The sequence below is a fragment of the Elaeis guineensis genome, chromosome 1, assembly GCF_000442705.2.
Source record: "Elaeis guineensis isolate ETL-2024a chromosome 1, EG11, whole genome shotgun sequence".
NCBI classification, from domain to species: Eukaryota; Viridiplantae; Streptophyta; class Magnoliopsida; order Arecales; family Arecaceae; genus Elaeis; species Elaeis guineensis.
Window position 1 is genome coordinate 22,787,501 of NC_025993.2, and position 15,339 is coordinate 22,802,839.

The following is a 15,339-nucleotide window of genomic DNA, read 5'->3' on the forward strand; positions in this document are numbered from 1 at the left end:
TATGAAAGTCCATGAGGGCTGTCTCAGATATAAGCTTCTGGCAAGCTATCCCAAGTATGAGCTCTTGACCGACTGATCTAAGTATAAGCCCATGAAGGCTATCTCAAGCATAAGCTCCTGATAAACTATTTCATGACGAGACTAATTCGAACCATATATTTTTTATCCTTTTATTTTACATTAATAGCTCCTGACAAACTATTTTATGATGAGGCTAATCCAAATCATATATTTTTTATCCTTTTATTTCATATTAATTTCATGTTATTTTCATCAAACAATTTTAAATTCTCAATATGATCAGAGAAAGAATGTCATATCCATATATAACATCAACCACTGATACATATGCATAATCAATAAATGATGTAAATCATAACAAAAAATTATTTAAGGAATGATTATATCTCAACCCTGGTAAATCCATCAATACAAGAAAATCCAACGGTAAAATGGTATATATCTATATTTAGTAATCATGTATAGGGATTCTTACCTCAAGTAGTGATAAATTAGACACGCTGCCTTATGCTCTGGATGTCAAAAGCTACTCGATGCCCTCCTATTTGATGGACTGTTCTCCTATATATATATATATTAAATAATGTTATAAAATAAATCAAATATATCAAATTAATTTTTTAAAATCTTCTATTGGGGTTTATCGGGATCCTCACCCATGTCTCCAATATTTTTCCTTCCAAAATTTCTCTAAACCATCTAAAGAAAAAATACAAATTGATTAATTAATTATCTAATTTAATTTATTAATTATTTAAGAAGAGAGAGAAGAAGCTTCTTCTTCTCTTCTCCTCATCCAAAATGGCGGATGTGATCCCCTTCTTCTCCTCTCCCCCCACATGCAACCAAGGAGGACCGACATCGGTTACCCGTGGTGGTTCCCAACATTAGTGAACACACAACCCCGACAATAGCCTCAATGGTAGCTGTTGCCGGCAGCATGCGAGGAAAAATAAAATAAAATAGGAATGGCCCTATTTGGTTCAAATCCTATGGCTTGTCGTCACTCGTTCGAGGATGGAAAGACAATCAGGAAAAAAAGAAAGGGGAGGGAAAGAGCTTATCTGGCTCCAGTGGCCAAAAAGAACTTCGATGACCCTTTCTTCCCATCCAAGAACTCGTGGAAAATCCTTGAAGATGTTTCGGTGAGTTCCCAAAATCCTTAATGAAGACCTAAGAGAAGAGAGGGCTTTCTATAGGGGGTTTTCCTAACCTAATGGGGACTCTACCCCGATCTCGTTGGAGATTAGAGGGAAGAAGACTTCGATTAGGAGTCTGCTTCCTTCCCTCTCTCATGCACTATGCACGACCCAAACTTCTGGGCTGGTCCAAAATGCTCTAAGGGCTGGGTCATTACAATATGATGAATTGGTGAATTGGCAATTGAATTTCAGCATTTTTTCCTCCTTTCACGAGCTCCAACTGCTTAACTTGTTCGACAATCATATTGGAGGATTGCAATCACAAATAGGTTAACCTCTTGCTCATCTACTTTGTTTCTATAATTTCAATCAATTCATATTTTCTATCATTTTGTCATAAATATGTTTGATTTAGATTCACTTTCTTTGGGAACTTATTTGACAAACATATCAGAATTGAGAAAGTTAGAAATCCTTGATCTCAATAATAATTGGCTCAATGGAAGTATTCTATTATATCTTAAGAACCTATCTTTCCTCCATGCCCTATATCTATGAGATAACATGCTAAATGGCACACTTGGTATAGAAGGTAATAACTTGCAGAGTCATGTACAACTATTTCTCTATCATAAGACCATTAACACACTGAATATAATGGTTTGTATATTTTCTTAGGTTATATTAGTCTATCCCTCATCTAATTTGCTTTTCTAATTTTGTCAGTCTTTTCATATTTTCTATCCTCTTGCTATAAATATTTTTTTTAATTTAGGCTCACCTTTCTTTGGAAACTTTGTATTTAACAGATATATCAGGATTCAAAAAGATAGAAATCCTTGATCTCAACTATATCCAGCTCACTGGAACCATTCCATTATCTTTTAAAAATCAATCTTTACTTAGGATTCTATATTTGCAATGCAACTATCCAAATGGCACACTTGATGCGCAAGGTAAAAACTTAAAGATTCTTGTGTAATTATTTCTCTATTACAAGACTATTAATACATTGAGTATGAAAGATTCTTGTGTAATTATTTCTCTATCACAAGACTATTAATACATTGAGTATGATATGTTATATATTGTCTTCTTGGTTTACATCAGCCTCTCTTTTATCCAATATGCTTCTCTAATTTTTCAGTCTATTCATATTTTCCATCTTCTTACAATAAATAGTTTTGATTTGGATTCACTTTCTTTGGGAACTATGTATTTGACAGACATATCAGGATTCAAAAAATTAAAAATCTTTAATCTCAAGTATAACAGGATTATAATTAGGACTACTCTGTTATCGTTTAGAAATCTATCTTTACTTTGTGCCCTATATTTTGGAACAACATGCTAAATGGTCCACTTGATGTGCAAGATAATAATTTAAAGGCTCTAATTTAATTATTTCTCTATTAGAGACCATTAACACATCAAATATATATATTGTCTTCTTGGTTTATGTAAGCTTCTCCTTCATCCAACTTATTTCTCTAATTTTTTTAGTCTATTCATATATATGTTCCATCATCTTATTGTAAATATTTTTCATTAGGTTCACTTTTTTTTTGGAAACTTTATTTTTGACAAACATATCAAGATTCAAAAAAGTTGAAAATCATTGATCTCAGCTATAATAGGCTCACTGGAACACAAGTTTGTATTATTGAGATTCGAGAATATTGGGTTCTTATCATTATGGATTCAGATCTATTCAAATCCAATAAGTATTGTAAATTCCATTACAAGCACTATGATTAGCATATAGTCAGCCCAAATGTGTCAGTATTGTAGTACCCCCTAATTTACATGAGCTATAGGTTGCTTCCATTTTAATACCATTTGCAATAATTTAGGATCTTACTTAAAAAAATTAGTTAGGCAGTGTTATTTGAATTTCTTAGTCCTCTATAGGTACCTAATTAAAATCTATATATTGCATGGTTGATATGGGATTGTATACATGCCTGTATAGATCCTTCCATAGCTATACACATGTCAGCTCGAGTGGAAGTTTTGTACGTGTACTCAAGGCAGATCAATTGGTTTTTTCAGCAGCCAACAATTTTTTTAGTACAAAATATCCATCATGGGCTTTAATTGACCCAACAACTAAATTTAACATTACCCTTAAAGTCATTAGTTACTCTAAGTTGATCATGAGTCAGTTTTGGAATCCTGAAAAACCAAGAGACCATGTCAAAGGCACCTTATTCTTTGGCTGAAAACCTTATTAAAAGTTTGAAGAGGTCAAATTCAAAGCATGCGCAGAGAGTAAAAAAACAAGTTAGCATGAACTTTGGCTACATTTTTGAAAAGTCTCAACCATAATTTTCTTGAAAGACGTCATAACACCACACACGGCCAAGAAGAAGCTGCCCGGTGGTGACCACTTTGGCTCAATAAAATTCCAACAGGAAGCTTCTGGTTGCATGTGAATTATTGCCATGCGACCATGTTTATTCAATCACAACCACTATACTTATTGTAGAAAAACTTCCTTCATTTTAGATAAAGGTCAAATTTATGCCGGTGTATGATCACAGATGAATGCTTACATAGTGGCCGTCCAAACAATCTCGTGATAATTTTTTCTATATGGTTTTTTCTCAGGGTTTAAGAGATTTCAAACCTAAAATAGTATTAAAGAAAAAAAAAAGAGAAAGAGATATAGAATTCAATGATGAAACAATTCATGAATATGAAATGAAATGTTAGATTCAAATGGTCATTGCTTTCAGCTAACCGAGAGCCTCTAGAGTTTGTCTCAAAGCCATAAATCATGATTAAATTCCTTCTCAGAATCCAATTTTAGTCACCTAAGTTTCTCTTTACCTATGGATTTAAGAAAAAGAAGATAATAAATAAATAAGATGTCTAACTAACACTACTATAGTTGGGTGATGTGACAATTTACTTTAGGGTCACATCAGTATCTTCAATAACTTAGCATAGAAGACTAATAATTAGATAGCATTTCTGGTTTATGGTCTAGAGGTACTGCCTTGAGTGGTCCTCAATGCAGAATGAGAATTGCTTTTTAAAATAGGGACGGCTGTTATAATTTTGTTAGTTTCTTACTGTATTCCACTATAACACTGTTATAATGACTATAATTATTATTTAAATATTAAAAATATGGAATGTTACTATTTGAGGCAAATAACCATTATGACGATCTTACACTAGTCAATAACTATTAAGGTGAGGGTCCTTTCTAATGCTATAATGTGTTGCTTTTGGGATTAATATTGGCATGCATCATTGCTTGTTAGATTTTTTTTTTTCTTTTGTCTATTTTTGAGATAGGGGAGAGAAGTCTTACTATTGGAGAAGAGAAGGTACCTAAAATTCTAGGATTTTTTTCATAAAGATTTCTAAAATAATATCCTAACAAATAATACTACACAAGTCTAAATCATTTTGACCTCTCCCTTCCAAACAAGAGGGTGCAACCATAGTTCAAGCTCAAATCACTTGCTAGATGTTTTAAAGTGATTAGATTGATTGCCACAATTCATGCATGACATTCTGATATGATAGTGTCATAGGTTATGGCAACTGATATTAAGCTCATGCACACTCATGCCCACATGAGTTAGGTAATTGGTTAATGTTGGACGGGTCAAAGCAAGGAGCCATCAATTTTAGGTCATTTGTTAATTTGGGGTTGGGTTGGGTCAAAAAAAGGAAGATGCTCATGTGATCTTCATTGATCATCATATCTATAATTTGACCCAAGCTGGACTAATGTTTCATAAAAATCAGCTGTTAATCAATGTTGAGATTTGTTAGGTCGGACAGGTTGGAGAGCAATGCAACCAAGGTTAGGCCATACAATAATTAGAAATCTTCAGAATCCAAGAGAGAAGAAAAAAGGGATTAGGAGAATTGGCTCATCCTCGAGGGATGGTGGTAACCTTAAATAGCCAGGAGGCTAGCTTTCCTAGCACCCATCAAAGATCGAGAAGAGGAGTGGCCCCTTTTCAAGCCAGGCCACGAGCCAAAGTCCAGGCCATGATCCGAATTAAACATCAGGCTGGTGAAGTGGACCAGACCCAGTTCATTTTTTGGGCTAGGCATTATATACTGCATCTATCAGAATTCACTCGAACAATCCTGAAGCAGAGTGCCTCAATGAAGCTTTCCTCGATTTCTAGATCCACTGGCAGGTAGGCAGAGGAGCAAGGTAGTCCTCCTCAGATGCCCATCTTATAGAGGCTAAGCAGCGAGATTAAGGTCTCCCATATTTATACTAGAACTAACTAATATACCTTAAAAGAGTTCATCGCAATTTAAAGTGATGTTGAAGTAATGAAGGCATACAATGCCTAATTAACATCCATGAAATTAAGTACAACAAAGAATGGATTTACCAACAAATTTCTATCTCTTCACTAATCTTCACATGGTACATTCAAATATTACTCTTCTTGAATAGTAGTTGAAGATAGACTATTTGGTCTATGGATATCTAGAGTCCACAGTCATAGAGCTCCCATTATTCGAGAGTCAAATCCTCTTTGGAAAAAAATTTTGATCAAGAGTAGAAAAACTCCCAATAGCTTTTCTCCAAAAAAGAAGTCCTACATGGATCATGATGCATACTTTTCTTCCATATAGACTTAGACTTGCTAGTTTACGCATTGAGTCAATGCACGTGGAACAATTGAAGACTTTATCGAGAAGTCCTAGTTCGTAGGGAAAGTTTCTACCACTAAATCTTCTTAAGTTCTTAATGAGTGGATTCTAGATCTTACAAGAAATTATTCCCCATATCTTCCTATGACTCTCTTTTACCTTTTGTGAGCTGCCCGCTTGTCTTTAATTTTTTTTATTTTTTTTACTAGTTTCTTCCATTTGGTGAATTACACTTCACTCACTTTCAATTCTAATAATTATTCTCAGGCTGGGGTCCACCCCCAATCTCCTTTCCCAAAAAAAATCTCACCATTGAGAAATTGAACATGACGTTATTGGAAGCCATGCAGTCAACCTAGCAATATGTTGACTTGGCTATAGACTCAAATCTCCAAACCTCCATGCTTTTATATGACTAGTACAAGGATGAGATGAGAAGCAAATACGCATCAGATAATTACCTTACAACAGTTACCCCATTATGAGGAATTGCTACTACTTTGTCACCTACTCAAGGCTAGCAATTTTGTTATGGATTTCATTGATTGTAGTCCTATGCAACTGTAGCTCTAGCTTCGGATGTCCTTCAGAAGAGTATGAAGCTCTATTAGAGCTTAGATCTTCTCTCCTTCACAATGACTATACTTCACCACCAACATGGGGAAGAGGGAGAGACTGCTGCCTTTGGAAGAGAGTAATCTGTAGCAATAGCACAAAACAAGTGTCAAAGCTCATGCTTTCACGGCTCGTGGAATATGATCAATTTAAGCCATGGCGATTGGATTTCAATATTTTTTCTTCCTTTCACGAGCTCCGACAACTTAACTTATCCAGCAATCAAATAGTAGGACCGTTATCACAGATAGGTCAGCTAGCCTTTCTCTCATCCAACTTATTTCTCTAATTTTATTATATTCTATTCTTTTATTGTAAATAGTACTTTTGATTTAGATTCTTTTTTTTGGAAAATTGTACATTTGATAGATATATCGGGTGTGAGAAAGTTGGAAATTCTTGATCTAAGCGATAACATGCTCACCGGAACTATTCCGTTATCTCTCAAAAATTTATCTTCACTTAATGTCCTGAATCTAGGACACAACCAGCTGAATGGCACACTTAACGGGGAAGGTAATTACTTACAAAGTCATCTACAGCTTTTTTCCTAGCATGAGACTATTAACATATGGAGTATAATGGTTTATATTGTCTTATTGCATTGTGTTAGCCTCCTCTTCAAATTTGTTTGTGCAATTTCGTTCTATTAATATTTTCTAGTCTCTTATCGTAACTATTTTTGATTTTAATTCTTTTTTTTGAGAACTTTGTATTTTTTTTTTTTTTTGATAGAAATTTACAATGGGATTCGATCACAGATGAATGCTTATTGGGTGGCCTTCCAAGCATTCTCATGATGACTTTTTCTAGGTGGTTTTTTAAAGAGTTTAAGAGATTTCTAACCTAACATGGTATTAAAAAAAAAAAAAAGAGCAGGTGTCCCTTTCTACTAACCTGGGCCCTATACAGGCTGTCTCAGAGCCATTAATGATAATCAAGTATTCCTTCTTAGAAGTTAATTTTGGTCTCTTAATTTTTTCCCTACCTATGGACATAAAAGAAGAACATAATTAATAAATATAATTTGTCTAACTCCTCTAGCTATCATGATTGGCTAATGTAACTATTTACTTTAGGGGTCAGGTTATTTAGTCTTCCACAACTTAGCATGGAAGGCTAGTAATTAGATAGCTTTTTTGGCTTAAGATCTAGAGGTACTATCTTGAGTCGGTCTTCAAGCAGCATGAGAAATATCTGAAAAAATAGGGATGATAGTTAGTTTTATTGTATAATGAATGCTTATAATACTAAATATCATGTTATAATGATTATTTTCTCTGTTATTATATATATAACAAAACCCTGGGGTGGGGGCTATTAAAAAAATTGTGAGAATGACTATTTAACAGTTATAACACCTTATTTTTTATCCTTGGTTATTATCTCTCATATGGACCATAATTTGCCATGTGAGTACTTTACCCAACCGCTTGGTGTAGTCCTATTAGAATACAACTAACCGGACCCATATGTTCTCCTGAAGACTTGCCGAGCTGACCGTCCATTGTATTGACCGATCTTATGGATTCAAGATAAAAGTCTTGTTGGAACACTTAATGTAATATACATAACAATATGTAGAAAAATAACTATCATTATAGTGCATATGTGATTTATATTTATCATCATCTATTTATATAAATAATGCTCATTACTATTTACTTGTACCTTCCATAAATAAAATATTAATTTTTAAAGTTAAATTTCTAATATTAAGATTTTCTCTAAATGTTATTGTATGCTCTAGAAATAATATTTTGTGTTTAATAAAAAGTGAAGGGAAAAGTAATGTTATTATTTTCCCATTGTTTTTCATTATAACATTATTATAAAAACTATAGTTGTTATTTAAATATTAAACATATGAAATGTTATTATTTGAGGTAAATAACTATCCTGATGACCTTATAATACTAGTGAATAATGATTTTGATGTGGGCGCATTCTGATGCTATGAAAGCCATTGACGGAGGAGCATCTTGTGAGAGAGCACTTTATTAAGCACAGGTATAGAAATTAGAAAAAATTTATTTTATTTAGAAAATAAATAAATTTATTTCTATTTAGACTATAGGAATAGAGTTTTACAAGTATTTAAATATTTTATTTTAATATAAATTCCTATTAATTTTTTGAGTCTATATATATATATCTATATATCCACTACTATGTAATTGAGAACACAAGTTTGTATTATTGAGATTCAAATATCGAGTTCGTATTATCATGGATTTAAATCTATTGAAATCTAATAAGTTTTATAAATTCAATTACAAGTACTATGATTAGCATATAGTCAGTACAAATGTGCCTGTACTACAGTGCCCCCTAATTTATATGAGCAATAGGTTACTTCTATTTTAATACTATTTGCAATAATTTAAAATCTTACTCAAAAAAAATAGTTAGACGGTATTATTTGAATTTTTTGACCCTCTAGGTATCTAATTAAAATTTATATAATGCATAGTTGCTACGGGACTATATACATGCATGTATGTATAGATCCTTCCATAGCTATACATGTGTCAGCTTGAGTGAAAGTTTTGTACGTGTACTCAAAGCAAGTCAATTGGTTTTTCCAGCAACCAACAATTTGGCTAAGTACAAAATGTCCATCATGGGCTTCAACTGACCCAACAACTAAATTTAACATTACTCTCAAAGTCATTAGTGACTCCAAGTTGGTCATCAGTCAGTTTTGGAATCCTGAAAAACCAAAGGCACCTTATTCCTTGGCTGAAAACCTTATTAAAAGTTTGAAGAGGTCAAATTCAAAGCTTGCACGGAGAGTAAAAGACAAGTTAGCATGAACTTTGGCTACGTCTTTGAAAAGTCTGAACCATAATTTCTTGAAAGACGTCATGACACCACACAGGGCCAAGAAGAAGCTGCACGGTGGTGACCACTTTGGCTCAATAAAATTCCAACGGGAAGCTTCTGGTTGCATGTGAATTGTTGCCAGGCGACCATGTTTATTCAATCACAACCACCATACTTATCGTGGAAAAACTTCCTTCATTCTAGATAAAGGCTAAATTTATACCGGTGTATGATCACAGATGAATGCTTTCATGGTGGCCGTCCAAACAATCTCGTGATAATTTTTTCTATATGGTTTTTTCTTAGGGTTTAAGAGATTTCAAACCTAAAATAGCATTAAAGAAAAAAAAAAAAGAGAGAGAGAGATAGAGGTAGAATTCAATGATGAAATAATTCATGAATATCAAATGAAATATTAGATCCAAATGGTCATTGCTTTCAGCTAACCTAGAGCCTCTAGAGTTTGTCTCAGAGCCATAAATCATGATTATGCAATCCTTCTTAGAATCCAATTTTGGTCACCTAAGTTTTTCTCTACCTATGGATATAGAAAAAGAAGATAATTAATAAATAAAATGTCTAACTGCACTACTATAGTTGGGTGATGTGACAATTTACTTTAGAGTCACATTAGTATCAATCTTCCATAACATAGCATAGAAGACTAGTAATTAGATAGCATTTCTTTAATTTCATTCTATTCTATCCTCTTGTTGTAAATAGTACTTTTGATTTAGATTCTTTTTTTTTTGGATATTGTATATTTGACAGATATATCAGGATTGAGAAAGTTGGAAATTCTTGATCTAAGCGATAACATGCTCACCGGAACTATTCCGTTATCTCTCAAAAATTTATCTTCACTTAATATTCTGAATCTAGGAGACAACTGGCTAAATGGTACACTTAATAAGGAAGGTAATTACTTACAAAGTCATCTATAGCTTTTTTTCTAGCATGTGACTATTAACATATTGAGTATAATGGTTTATATTGTCTTATTGCATTATGTTATCCTCCTCTTCAAATTTGTTTCTGCAATTTTATTCTATTCATATTTTCTAGTCTCTTATCATAATTATTTTTTATTTTAATTCTCTTTTTTGGGAACTTTGTATTTTTTTTGGTAGAAATTTATGATGGGGTTCGGTCACAGATGAATGCTTATCGGGTGGCCTTCCAAACATTCTCGTGATGACTTTTTCTAGGTGGTCTTTTAAAGAGTTTAAAAGATCTCTTACCTAACATGGTTTTTTTTTTTTTTTTTAAAAAAGAGCAGGTATCCCTTTCAACTAACCTGGGGCCTATACATGCTGTCTTAGAGCCATCAATGATAATCACTTAATTTTTTCCCTACCTGTGGACATAAAAGAAGAACATAATTAATAAATATAGTTTGTCTAACTCCTCTGGCTATCATGATTGGCTAATGTAACTATTTACTTTAGGGGTCAGGTTATTTAGTCTTCCATGACTTAGCACGGAAGGCTAGTAATTAGATAGCTTTTCGGCTTAAGATCTAGAGGCACTACCTTGAGTCGGTCTTCAAGCAGCACGAGAAATATCTAAGAAAACAGGGATGATATTTAGTTTTATTGTATAATGAATGCTTATAATACTAAATATCATGTTATAATGATTATTTTCTCTGTTATTATATATATAACAAAACTCTGGGGAGGGGGCTATTAAAAAAATTGTTAGAATGACTATTTAACAGTTATAACACCTTATTTTTTTATCCTTGGTTATTATCCCTCATATGGACCGTAATTTGCCATGTGAATACTTTACCCAACCGCTTGGTGTAGTCCTATTAGAATGCAACTAACCGGACCCATATGTTCTCCTGAAGACTTGCCGAGCTGACCGTCCATTGTATTGACCGGTCTTATGGATTCAAGATAAAAGTCTTGTAGGAACACTTAATGTAATATACATAACAATATGTAGAAAAATAACTACCATTATAGTGCATATGTGATTTATATTTATAATCATCTATTTATATAAATAATGCTCATTACTATTTACTTGTACCTTCTATAAATAAAATATTAATTTTTAAAGTTAAATTTCTAATATTAAGATTTTCTTTAAATGTTATTGAATGCTATAGAAATAATATTTTGTGTTTAATTAAAAGTGAAGGGAAAAGTAATGTTACTATTTTCCCATTATTTTTCATTCTAACATTGTTATAAAAACTATAGTTGTTATTTAAATATTAAAAATATGAAATGTTATTATTTGAGGTAAATAACCATCCTGATGACCTTATAATACTAGTTAATAATGATTTTGATGTGGGCCCATCCTGATGCTATGAAAGCCACTGACGGAGGACCATCCTGTGAGAGCACTTTATTAGGCACAGATATAGAAATTAGAAAAATTTTATTTTATTTAGAAAATAAATAATTTTATTTTTATTTAGACTATAGGAATAGAATTTTACAAGTATTTAAATATTTTATTTTAATGTAAATTCCTATTAATTTTTTGGGTCTATATATATATATATATCCAGTGCAATGTAATTGAGAACACAAGTCTGTATTATTAAGATTCAAATATTGAGTTCGTATTATCATCGATTTAAATCTATTTAAATCTAATAAGTATTATAAATTCAATTATAAGTACTATGATTAGCATATGTCAGTCTAAATGTGTCTGTACTGCAGTGTCCCCTAATTTACATGAGCTATAGGTTACTTTCATTTTAATACCATTTGCAATAATTTAAGATCTCACTCAAAAAAAATAGTTAGACGGTATTATTTGAATTTCTTGGCCCTCTATAGGTATCTACTTAAAATCCATATAATGCATAGTTGCTATGGGACTATATACATGCATGTATAGATCCTTCCATAGCTATACATATGTCAGCTTGAGTGGAAGTTTTAAAGCAAGTCAATTGGTTTTTCCAGCAACCAATAATTTGGCTAAGTACAAAATGTCCATCATGGGCTTCAACTGACCCAACAACTAAATTTAACATTACTCTCAAAGTCATTAGTGACTCCAAGTTGGTCATCAGTCAGTTTTGGAATCCTGAAAAACCAAAGGCACCATATTCTTTGGCTAAAAACCTTATTAAAAGTTTGAAGAGGTCAAAGTCAAAGCATGCGCGAAGAGTAAAAAATAAGTTAGCATGAACTTTGGCTATGTCTTTGAAAAGTCTCGGCCATAATTTCTTGAAAGATGTCATAACACGACACAGGGCCCAGAAGAAGCTGCACGGTGGTGACCACTTTGGCTCAATAAAATTCCAACGGAAAGCTTCTGGTTGCATGTGAATTGTTGCCATGCGACCATGTTTATTCAATCACAGCCACCATACTTATCGTGGAAAAACTTCATTCAAGATAAAGACCAAATTTATATCGGTGTATGATCACAGATGAATGCTTTCATGGTGGCCGTCCAAACAATCTCGTGATAATTTTTTCTATATGGTTTTTTCTTAGGGTTTAAGAGATTTCAAACCTAAAATAGTATTAAAGAAAAAAAAAAGAGAGAGAGAGAGATAGAGGTAGAATTCAATGATGAAATAATTTATGAATATCAAATGAAACATTAGATCCAAGTGGTCATTGCTTTCAGCTAACCTAGAGCCTCTAGAGTTTGTCTCAGAGCCATAAATCATGATTATGTATTCCTTCTTAGAATCCAATTTTGGTCACCTAAGTTTTTCTCTACCTATGGATATAAAAAAAGAAGATAATTAATAAATAAAATGTCTAACTGCACTACTATAGTTGGGTGATGTGACAATTTACTTTAGGGTCACATTAGTATCAATCTTCCATAACATAGCATAGAAGACTAGTAATTAGATAGCATTTTTGGTTTAAGATCTAGATGTACTACCTCGAGTTGGTCCTCAATGGAGCATGAGAATTACTTTTAAAAATAGGAATAGCTGTTATCTTTATGGTATAGTGAACCCTCATAATACTAAAAAGTGAAGAGAAAGATAATTTTGTTACTTTCTTATTATATTTCACTATAACACTGTTATAATGAATATAATTATTATTTAAATATTAAAAATATGAAATGTTCCTATTTGAGTCAGATAACCATTATGACAATCTTACACTAGTCAAAAAATTTTAAGGTGAGGGTCCTTTCTAATGCCATATTGTGTTGTTTTTGGGTTAATACAGGTCATGCATCATTGTTTGCTCGATTATTTTTGTTTCTTTTGTCTATTTTTGAGATAGGGGGAAAAGTCTAACTATAGGAGAAGAAAAGGTACTTATAAATCAAGATTTTTTTTACTTAAAAATTTTGGAAATAATGTCCTAAAAAATAGTACTACGCAAGTCCGAATCACTTTGACCCCTCACTACAAAACAATGGGGTGCAACCACTAAACTCAAGATCAACTCACTCGCTAGATGTTTTAAAGTGATTAGATTGATTGCCACAATTCATGCATGACATCCTGATATGATAGTGTCATAGGTTGGTTATGGCAACCGATATTAAGTTCACGCACACTCATCCATGTTTGTTAGGTTGGTTAATGTTGGATGGGTCAATCAAAGAGCCATCAATTTCAGGTCATTTGTTAATTTGGGGTGGGGTTGGGTCAAAATATGGAAGATGCACATATGATCTTCATTGATCATCATGTCTATAATTTGACCCAAGCTGAACTAATATTTCATAAATATCAGGTGTGAATCAATGTTGAGATTTGTTAGGTCTGATAGAATTCCTTAGCGACCATCCATCCAAGAGCCATGTCTTAATTTCTGTGTTAGTAAAGATTATGTACATTGAGATGAGAAAGCTGGGAATCAGCTAAGACTCAAATAAACCTTATTGCAAGGCTTACAATGGACCAAGTATTTTTGCTTCTCTAATTAACAACAAATGTATGTTTCAGTGGCACACAAGAAAACTCTTTCGAGATTTATTCATGGAAGTTGCAAACATGTTAATTACATGCAACATAGAGTCTAAAAGACGAAGATTTATCAAAGGATCAAGACCATGTCAAAGGCATCTGATGTTTTGGCTGAACACTTGATTAAAAAGTCTGAAGAGGTCATCGAGGCACCCTGGCTGGAAATGGTAGAGGCAAAGCCTCTACCTCTGGAACAGGGTTGGAAGCTCAGAGCAAAGAAAGTGTTCGAAATAGGAAAAATGAAATCCAGTGAATTCTTGAGGAATTTCAGGGTAGTACATAGTAGTGGCCTTGTGCGAGGACAGTAGGGAGAGGAGGAAACTAAGAGGTGAGGAGGTGGATCTGGCAAGTTTGAAGTCATGATTTCGGCAAAAGCAGGGTGATGACAATGATCATTAGAAATCTTAAGAATCCAAGAGAAAAGAAAACAAGGATTGGGGGAATTGGCTCGTCCTCTTGAGGGTTGTGGGAACCTTGAATAGCCAGGAGGCAAGCTTTCTTAGCGTCCATTGGAGAATGGGAAGAGGAGTGGCCCCTTTTCAAGCCAGGCCATGACCCAAATTAGACGTTAGGCCGGTGAAGTGGGTGATGTGACAATTTACTTTAGGGTCACATTAGTATCGATCTTCCATAACATAGCATAGAAGACTAGTAATTAGATAGCATTTCTTTAATTTCATTCTATTCTATCCTCTTGTTGTAAATAGTACTTTTGATTTAGATTCATTTTTTTTGGATATTGTATATTTGACAGATATATCGGGATTGAGAAAGTTGGAAATTCTTGATCTAAGCGATAACATGCTCACCGAAACTATTCCGTTATCTCTCAAAAATTTATCTTCACTTAATATTCTGAATCTAGGAGACAACTGGCTGAATGGTACACTTAATAAGGAAGGTAATTACTTACAAAGTCATCTACAGCTTTTTTCCTAGCATGTGACTATTAACATATTGAGTATAATGGTTTATATTGTCTTATTGCGTTATGTTATCCTCCTCTTCAAATTTGTTTCTGCAATTTCATTCTATTCATATTTTCTAGTCTCTTATCATAATTATTTTTTATTTTAATTCTCTTTTTTGCGAACTTTGTATTTTTTTTGGTAGAAATTTACGATGGGGTTCGATCACGAATGAATGCTTATCGAGTGGCCTTCCAAATAT

At 33.1% G+C, this 15,339-nt stretch overlaps 1 long non-coding RNA gene across 1 annotated transcript; it reads left to right on the plus strand.

The window, feature by feature from the left end:
• The first annotated feature begins 6,237 nt into the window (after positions 1-6,237).
• Positions 6,238-15,053, plus strand: LOC114913097 (uncharacterized). Its single transcript, XR_012138393.1, has 3 exons — positions 6,238-6,667; positions 6,786-6,932; positions 14,924-15,053. It is a non-coding gene; the product is annotated as an uncharacterized lncRNA (long non-coding RNA).
• The last annotated feature ends 286 nt before the right edge of the window (positions 15,054-15,339 follow it).